Consider the following 10002-nt stretch of genomic DNA (forward strand, 5'->3'; position numbering starts at 1 on the left):
AATAAACTTAAATAAGGCTACAATGATAAATTAGACAATATATATATATATATATACACACACACACACACACAATCTAAAAGAAGTTAAAATTAAAAATAAATAATAAATAAATAAACCACAGTATAAATTTTAACTGGTAAGATGAATCTGAGCTTAGTAATTGACAGTATATTAGCCTACTGATTTACCCCATTACAATAGTCCCTTTACAGTTATTGCTACAGTTATTACAGTTAATGTCCAAATAACAAATATTTTAGCATATATATATATATATATATATATATATATATATATATATATATATATATATATATATATATATATATATATATATATATATATATATATATATACAGTGAGGAAAATAAGTATTTGAACACCCTGCTATTTTGCAAGTTCTCCCACTTGGAAATCATGGAGGGGTCTGAAATTGTCATCGTAGGTGCATGTCCACTGTGAGAGACATAATCTAAAAAAAAAAAATCCAGAAATAACAATGTATGATTTTTTAACTATTTATTTGTATGATACAGCTGCAAATAAGTATTTGAACACCTGTCTATCAGCTAGAATTCTGACCCTCAAAGACCTGTTAGTCTGCCTTTAAAATGTCCACCTCCACTCCATTTATTATCCTAAATTAGATGCACCTGTTTGAGGTCGTTAGCTGCATAAAGACACCTGTCCACCCCATACAATCAGTAAGAATCCAACTACTAACATGGCCAAGACCAAAGAGCTGTCCCTAGAGACAAAATTGTACACCTCCACAAGGCTGGAAAGGGCTACGGGGAAATTGCCAAGCAGCTTGGTGAAAAAAGGTCCACTGTTGGAGCAATCATTAGAAAATGGAAGAAGCTAAACATGACTGTCAATCTCCCTCGGACTGGGGCTCCATGCAAGATCTCACCTCGTGGGGTCTCAATGATCCTAAGAAAGGTGAGAAATCAGCCCAGAACTACACGGGAGGAGCTGGTCAATGACCTGAAAAGAGCTGGGACCACCGTTTCCAAGGTTACAGTTGGTAATACACTAAGACGTCATGGTTTGAAATCATGCATGGCACGGAAGGTTCCCCTGCTTAAACCAGCACATGTCAAGGCCCGTCTTAAGTGTGCCAATGACCATTTGGATGATCCAGAGGAGTCATGGGAGAAAGTCATGTGGTCAGATGTGGTCATAATTCCACTAAACGTGTTTGGAGGAAGAAGAATGAGGAGTACCATCCCAAGAACACCATCCCTACTGTGAAGCATGGGGGTGGTAGCATCATGCTTTGGGGGTGTTTTTCTGCACATGGGACAGGGCGACTGCACTGTATTAAGGAGAGGATGACTGGGGCCCAGGGATGGGCAGTATTTCAGATACATGTATTTAAAATACGTATTTGAAATACAAAATACTATTTTGTATTTTGTATTTTAACGCCTTTTTCTGCCACAAAATAAAACATCTTAAAAGATCATTTTGACTTTATTTCTCAGAATTGCGAGATATAGCCTAAAGTCAGAATTGCGTGAATTAAAAGTCGCAATTGCGTTTTATAAAGTCAGAATTGTGAGATATAAAGTCAGAATTGTGTGAAATAAAGTCGCAATTGCGTGTTATAAAGTCAGAATTGACTTTTTTTCTCGCAATTGCGACTTTATATCACGCAATTCTGACTTTATAACACATAATTGCGAGTTTATATCTCGCAATTCTGACATCTTTTCTCAGAATTGTGAGATAAACTCACAATTGTGAGATTTAAAGTCCAATTCTAAGGGGGAAAAAAGACAGATTTTTTATTTATTTTTTTTACCTCAGAATAGTTTATATCTCACAATTCTGACTTTATAACACGCAATTGCGACTTTATATCATGCAATTCTGACTTTATTTCTCAGAATTGCGACTTTATATCTCGCAATTGCGACTTTATTTCTCAGAATTTCGACTTTATTTCTCACAATTCTGACTTCATATCTCGCAATTCTGAGGAAAAAAAAGTCACAATTCTGACTTGATATATCGCAATTGTGAGAAAAAAAAGTCAGAATTATGAGATAAAAAGTCGCAATTATTATTATTTATTTATTATTCAGTGGCGGAAACAAGCTTCCATAGGTTGTTGATTTTTATCAACTAGCTTGTCAAATGTGTTTAAAGCATTACTGCATGTTAGGGGCTGGGTGATATGACACTACATATCATAGTGATATAAAGTGTGAATTGATGGAACTTCTAAATCGTTAGACAGGCCTATTTGTGGGGTAAGCAAATTTATCCGTGCAGCTTTTAGTGGGCAGGAATAATTGGAACGTTGGAGTGGAAAAAGAAGCACTGAATCATAAGACACCAAAGACTGGAGTACTTGCTGATGAAAATTCAGCTTTGCATCACAAAAATAAATTACATTTTGAAGTATATTAAAAAAGAGAACCATTATTTTAAATTGTAATAATATTTCATAATATTACTGTTTTTTTTTGTTTTTGTTTTTTTGTTTTTAACTGCAGGCTTGATGAGCATAAGAGACTTCTTTCAAAAGCATTAAAAATAGTAGTGTTTCCAAACTTTTGACTGGTACTGTATGTATATATATATATATATATATATATAGGCTATATATAATGTACTTTATTGTGGCTTTCAATTCAAACACATTTAACACAATTATACAAATGGACAGTTCCTTTAAAGACATCATATTTTCCCCCAATAAATATTCATTTATTATTTATTTTTCCTTCTACTTTTTTTTTCTTTTGTGATAATACCCACCAACACATAGCCTAAAAAACACATGATTAGAACAATAACCAAAAAGTACATAGTTAGACACTTTTACATATGATTTAAGGGGGAAAAGACAAAAAAACAATAAATAAATATTAATAAAAATGTAACATTCACATATTTATATCAAACTCTTATAATGACACAATTCCTAATAGTTATTCAAGTAATATTATTTGAATATCAAATATTCAATATTAAATAAGTCAATAAATAAAATAACAAATAACTAGAAATAAAAGGGAGGGAGGGTTATATAAAAATGTAGTTAATGTAGGCTAATATATATTCCTTTATTTTATGGAATATTCTTTGATTTTAGAGTTGCACATATCTTTTCAAAATGTATACATTTGCTCTTAATTTCATGTTATCCTCTCCATAGTGTACTTTAGAAATTACATCTACTCATTTAAAACTGGGGATTCTTGCTTTCTCCAAAAAAAATGTGCATTAAAAGCTGTAATTCTCCGCATTCTAAATAAGTATACATCATCTTTATTAAGTAGCATAGGTCATATACCCAAAACTATATTTTGTATCTTTATATTTAGTTTCTTAAAATAAACTTCCCTGAATTAGGCTACTTCTGTTCACTGAAGTACTTCTGTTCGCTAGAAGTTCACTGCAACTTATCCAACATCCTAAAGATAAATTATTATAATTAGAAGATATTTCTAGTGTTATAAAATATCGCGTTATAAAATATCGCATTTTCCAAGCAAAATGTATATTTTAGTCTGAATTTTGCGCTCCTATTTGGCGCGCATGCGCGCAGCAGCGCTCGTTCAATATGAAGATTAGCAGCAAAATGGATACATTTGCATGACTTTCTAACATTTACAGATGGAGAATATAACTGTAAAATGTAAGTTTTGCACTGAGGGGAAAAAAACACATATCACAAACGCATAAAACAGCACAAAATATACGCTGTTTGATGGTGGATCGATTTGATCCACGATCGACGTCTAGGGCTGCTTCAAAAACGCGTGCACACGCAATTATCTAGACTTGATAAACCTGGATCAAATTAGTGAGATTGCGTGACCTTCAATTACCTTTTATGGAACCACTTTAGCCCCAACTTATTTGTTAGGCTCATTCAAGTCCGGTTTTGGAGTTTAATCCCCGCTTTTCTAAGCGTCTTTTATGGAACAACCCTCAGGTAGTCAAGACGCTGCTAATGCTGTTTGCTAACAACACTGTCCCTTCAGCTGATCTGCTCCAGCTGAGCTGCATTAGCTCGTTAACTCCCCTCGCTGCTCAATGGCCAAAGCTCAAACAAGGCGCCCTATTTAAAGCACATTCAGTTGCTCATACATACTTGCTGCTCGCTTCTGCTGCCCGCCACCTCCCCAGCTCCTCCTTATGCATAACATGGTATTTGCTTTATGTCATGTTGCCTGCTCTGTTCACAGGGGGGATATTTTAGCTCTCACAGTCCTAAACTGTGTGAGCGTTCCCTAATGCTGCTGCTGCTGCTGTCCTCTGACTCTCTGCTATTTCATGGTGCTCATGAAAGGTCAGAGGACTCCCTGAACAGAGCCATACCGCCAAATTCAATTCAGGAACATCAACCTGTTTGCAATCTATTCAATATAAATTCTTTAATTATTTTTATTGTCTGTGTTCTTGACTTAATGGACCTGACAGAACTTATATTTACTGTGAACTTACTTCATTTGAGTCCTGAAAAGGAATATTTCCTAATATAAAACTGCAAACACCAAATGTGTAATAGTGAATTAAATTAAAAACATTACTTTAACTAAAATTCAGTTAATATATTACACTTACTGGCAATTTTGGTTGCCATCATCAACTACAATTAAACTATAAAAATACAGCACACCTGTAAAAGCAGCAAAACAAGAGCAGCTGTGAATTTACAGTTCTTTACTGTAATCTTTACAGTATGAATTAAAACCTGTGTAAACTCATTTCATTTGAGGAAACCGATTATGAAAAATTGGTCAATTGCCATTTCTTAATTTATACTGTGATTTTATTTCATTTGAGTCCACCAAAAAATAATGTTTCTTAAAATAAAATGAATTTAAATTAGTTAACTAAACATCAATTTAACTCACTCCTCTTGCAGATAATTGTTAGCTAAAAACAGCACACATGTATGAGACGAAGAACTTAACAAAAAGATCATCAATGCAACATGTTAAAAGATAAAGCAACATGTTTGTTTTATTAGCCGGTTTATTAGTCATTTTAAATAAATTAGCTTTGATTGCATGAATTGTCATGTTCCCTAAATTCCTACACGTCGCATTTGGGAAGTCTTTGATTAGCCAATTTCAGCTAAAGTTAATACACGTGCAATTGATTTTGTTTCAGATTTTTCAGATCAATAGTGTCGCTACTGTAAATAATATCCTTTTTTAAGGTTTTCAGCAAGGATTAATTGCATTTTACAACAGTATATTGTGTAATTCAGGCACTGATAAGGACAGGACCCTGGCTTCCTACACATTGGTACACTAATAACCATTTTGGTAAAAAAGAGGAGAACCTGATAAAGGAATACAAGGTAAAATAATATACATGAAGACCTCCAATGCAAAAGCCTCTGAAAGCCACCTCTGTCAAAAATGAGATAATAATATTGAGTGAATTCTCTCCGCAAACAGTATATGCTCATCAAATACTTTCACTTCAAACTCACTAAATCCCCTCAGCCCATTCAGAAATGCCGGTACTTGGGTAGAAACCTAGAACCTGATAAAAATGTTAATATTAAACAAAAACTGTAGACGGACTTAGAGGCTTTTGCATCTGAAATCTTCACGCTTTATTTTTTCAAGTCTCACTGTTTACCTTTCACTTGAGATTTTTTTCCTGTTTTCTCAAGGTTCATATTTTTCAAAGGACATAACATTGCAGTTTACATTGACTGACAATTGTGATCTTAAAATAAGATCTTTAAGGGTTCACTCAAAAATAAAATTCTCTTGATTTACTTTAACGTGCATCGTAACCGCGATCAAATTGCTGTAATTAAAACTCGTTGAACCACATTGGCTCTTTGTTCATATACACAGCAAAATCCCCAGTGTTAAATCAACACTGCTCAGAGCAAATATGGTCCCACTCTACAGAGTGTTAAAGTAACACTAAAGCAGTGTTAAAGTTAATGAGATAATTAAGTGATTAATTGAGTGATGATTGAGCATTAGTGATGAACACCTGGGCCCGGTTTTTCAAAAGTAATCCACTAGGATTTTGGATAACGGATTGGATCAAATCTTGAAAATGGGTTTTTCAAAAGAAAAAACGGATTACATAATCGGATTAGATCACGTAATCCAATCTTGGTTTTGATCCGGATCAAACCTTTAGTTTGGGTTTTTCAGAACTTTTTTGGAGGATTTGGATCACTTTGATCCAAAAAATCTGGATTAAACTGATCCCATCAGAAGGGTGGATTCAGCGTGGATTTCATGCCCAAAATGTAATGAAAACTTTAAAAATGTATCAAATAATACTATATTTGGATCATGCAGTATCTTACAAGATATCCTATTTATTCATAAGGTTTTAATTTTATTTGTTCATCCGTCAAGCTACAGTGATTAGGTAGGCTTTAACGTATTCAGCCTTTCAGTATAGGCCTACAGCAAAGTAGAAAGAGTTTGGCCTCATAAAATAATCCCGAGAGAAAGATAAAGTCTCCCGATAAAGACTCCCTTGGGTCTTTATCCCAGCGATTGGAATTTCTGAAGAAGAAGGAAATCCGCAATTCGCTGCATGGCTCAACCCTTTCACAATACTGGAGGAATAAACGTATTCCAAGGGGACTTAGAATCAACAAGGAACCCAACATAGGACGACTCAATGAGAGATTTTGTAAAAAGTGGTGTGATATCTTAAACAAATGCTCACTGGACCTTATGCTTTTGGTCATTGAACACACGAATGAAGAAATCTCAAAGATGCGGGTGGAAATCACAGACGTCCAAAATGAAATGAAAAGTAAGTTTGACACTCAACAACTAAAAGATATTGATGAACGTTGCACCGCCCTTTTGGATAGCTATAGAAAGGAAATATCTGAAGTGAAACTACGGAAATACCGCCGAGACACCTTGGACTACAAAAACAATCGGGTCTATCAGTGGCTGTCTAACCCTGTACCTGTGCGGACAATGCGTACTTCACGCCTAACTACTGACTCCCTCTCCAGTGGTCTTTCAACCGATGAATCTGGAAGCGATAATGCATCAACAGCTACTGCAAATCGTTTTTTATCTCAAGGGGGGAGACAAGGACTTCGGTCGCAAAACAGAAGAAAAGACCGACACGGAGGGGCGGTAAGAAACACAGAGCCTGCAGCTATAAGTGGGCGGGCACAGAGGTATACAATATAGTAAACCTGTCTAAAAGACCACTTAGTGTCGAAGAGACTGCCGTTCTGTCAAAGGGTGTCTCTTTTATTCCATCTAAATATACTGATCCCTTTTTGACAAAAATTGAACTTTTTAAATTTTTTAGGTCAATTAAATTGAAGTCATTTTTTTCTTGTGGAACTAGCCCTTTGCTCTCAGTCCAGCCCACTGTCAGAACTTATCCTAATGAACATTTGGAGAAGAGCCGTTTTCGGCCAAAAAGTACATTTATGCCCCCTGTATTAAACCCTTCGGTTCAGACTTTTTGCCGGCTGGTTGATCAGGATGTCTTTCACCTATTCACAAGAGATAAACATTTTTACCCGACCCTTTCAATCAGAGAACGTGAAGCTTTGAGGGCTCTTAGTGAAGATGTTTCGATTGTGATTAAGCCTGCCGACAAAGGTGGTGCAGTTGTAATACAAGACAAAGATTCATACCGTAACGAAATTTTGAATCAACTCGGAGATCAGGAATTCTATTCCTCCCTTACTTGCGATCCTACGAGTCGCTTTTTTAATATGATAAAAAGAACTTTGATTGGTGGCGAATCAGACAATCACATCACTAAGGAGGAATTTGATTTTTTATTACAAACTCATCCAGTACGACCGTTTTTTTACACCTTGCCGAAAATCCACAAAAAATGTGAAGGAACTATTCCAGGCCGTCCAATCGTGGCCGGTTGCCAATCCATAACTGAACCTATTTCTCAGTATGTAGACTGGTACATTAAGCCAATTGTCTGGACATTACCCTCATATTTAAGGGACACTACTGATTTTTTGAGTAAACTGATGAATGTTCATACATCAGATGATGATTTGTTGTGCACTATGGATGTAACTAGCCTGTATACGAACATTCCACACGATTTAGGTTTATGTGCTTTGGAACATTATTTAAAATCTAGAGATGTTGATAAGCCTCCATCAAAGTTTTTGTGGGATCTGGCACACACAGTACTGACCATGAACTATTTCAAATTTGAGAACGGTTTTTATCATCAAGTGAAAGGTACGGCTATGGGATCTCCATTTGCCCCTAATTATGCAAACTTGTTCATGGGCAAATTTGAAGCAGACTTTGTGTATTCTCCTAGTAATATTTTCCATCACTGTTTGAAATGTTGGTTTTGATATATTGATGATGTGTTTTTCATTTTTAGTGGAACAGTTGAAGAACTTAATTTCACGAATTCTTAAATTCTAGACTTGACTCTATACGATTTTCCTTGGAATACAGTATGTCTTCTATATCGTTTCTTGACGTTAAGGTTTTTAGATCTACTGGACAGACTCTACAGACGACAGTATTTCGAAAATCCACAGATAAAAATAATTTTTTACATTCTAAAAGCTATCATCCTCCATTTATGAAAAAAAGCCTCCTGTAATAGTCAGTTTTTGCGTATAAGGCGGATTTGTAGTACTGATGAAGAATTTGAAAACCAGGTGAAAGTAGTATATGACCGTTTCCTTTCTAAAGGTTACGAAAATACGAATCTCGACGCAAGTTTAGATAGGGTACGTGACATTGAACAAGAATCACTTTTTAAGAAAAAAACAGCTATTTCAGATAATCGAGTTGTCTTATCTACAACATTTTCTCCTCTTTCGGGTAAGATTAAATCAATAGTGAATAAACATTGGCATATTTTATCTAGTGACATACAGATCAGCCAGTCTTTTCAAAACCTTCCGCTTTTTGCTTATAAGAGGTTGCGTAATTTGAGAGATATGTTAGTTAGAGCTGATTCCTATATTCCGCCTACCAATTGGCTTACAGCCCTTGATCCGGGCAATTTTCCTTGTACGAGCTGCGTGAATTGTAATGCGATGATTATGGGTAATTCTTTTTCACATCCACGGACTGGCAAGGCATTCTCTGTGAGAGGGAGAATTACTTGCCGTACGTCCTTTGTTGTTTACTTACTCAAATGCCCATGTGGGCTTTGTTATGTTGGTAAAACAAAAAGAGAGTTAAGAATAAGATTACACGAACACAAAAGTAACATACGCAATCACGATATTAAGTCACCCGTGGCTAAGCATTTTAATGAATTTGGGCATGATATTTGTACTTTGAAATTTCAGGGCATCGAGTTAGTTAAACCTCTTCAACGGGGTGGAGATAGGGAGCACTACCTTCTTCAACGTGAGGTCTTTTGGATTTATACACTTCAAACAGTATATCCTAATGGTTTAAATGAAGAGTTGTCTTTAAATTGTTTTTTGTGAAACCATGTATTTTAAAATTAATTAGATTAATTTAATTTGCTTAAATTTATTTGATTTGTTAAATATGTATACAATACAATGTGTGTGTTTTTTTTGGGGTTTTTTTGGTAATTGTTCATAAGGGTCACATGTGAACATTATCTATGGCCTGTTGGGTTGTGTTATTCCTTGTGTTTCCACAATGTTGGTAACTTGATGCACCTGATGGTGCTGATGATTTGATGAATGAGGTTCACCTGTGATGTTTTTTTTTTTTTTTTTTTTTTTTTTTTTTAAACAATCTTTTCGGTGTTTCACAGTACACACTGATGATGGCTTAGGCCGAAACGCGTCTGTGTGGACATGGTTATAATAAATTTATGAAACTATACTTTGAGAGTGCGGTTTTTCATCTTTATTTCTCATAAAATAATCCCCCAAACAGCTGTCAAAATTGACCAAAAACAATACATTTTATTTTGTCACTAATTGATATATATATTCATCACAATCGAAAATATTTTTGTTTTTAGAATATTTATTAGTGATGCATGCAATGATTACAGAATAACCAAAAAAATGCAAAGAATGGCAAT

This window comes from Abramis brama, assembly GCF_963993115.1.
Source record: "Abramis brama genome assembly, chromosome: 2".
Taxonomy (NCBI): Eukaryota; Metazoa; Chordata; class Actinopteri; order Cypriniformes; family Leuciscidae; genus Abramis; species Abramis brama.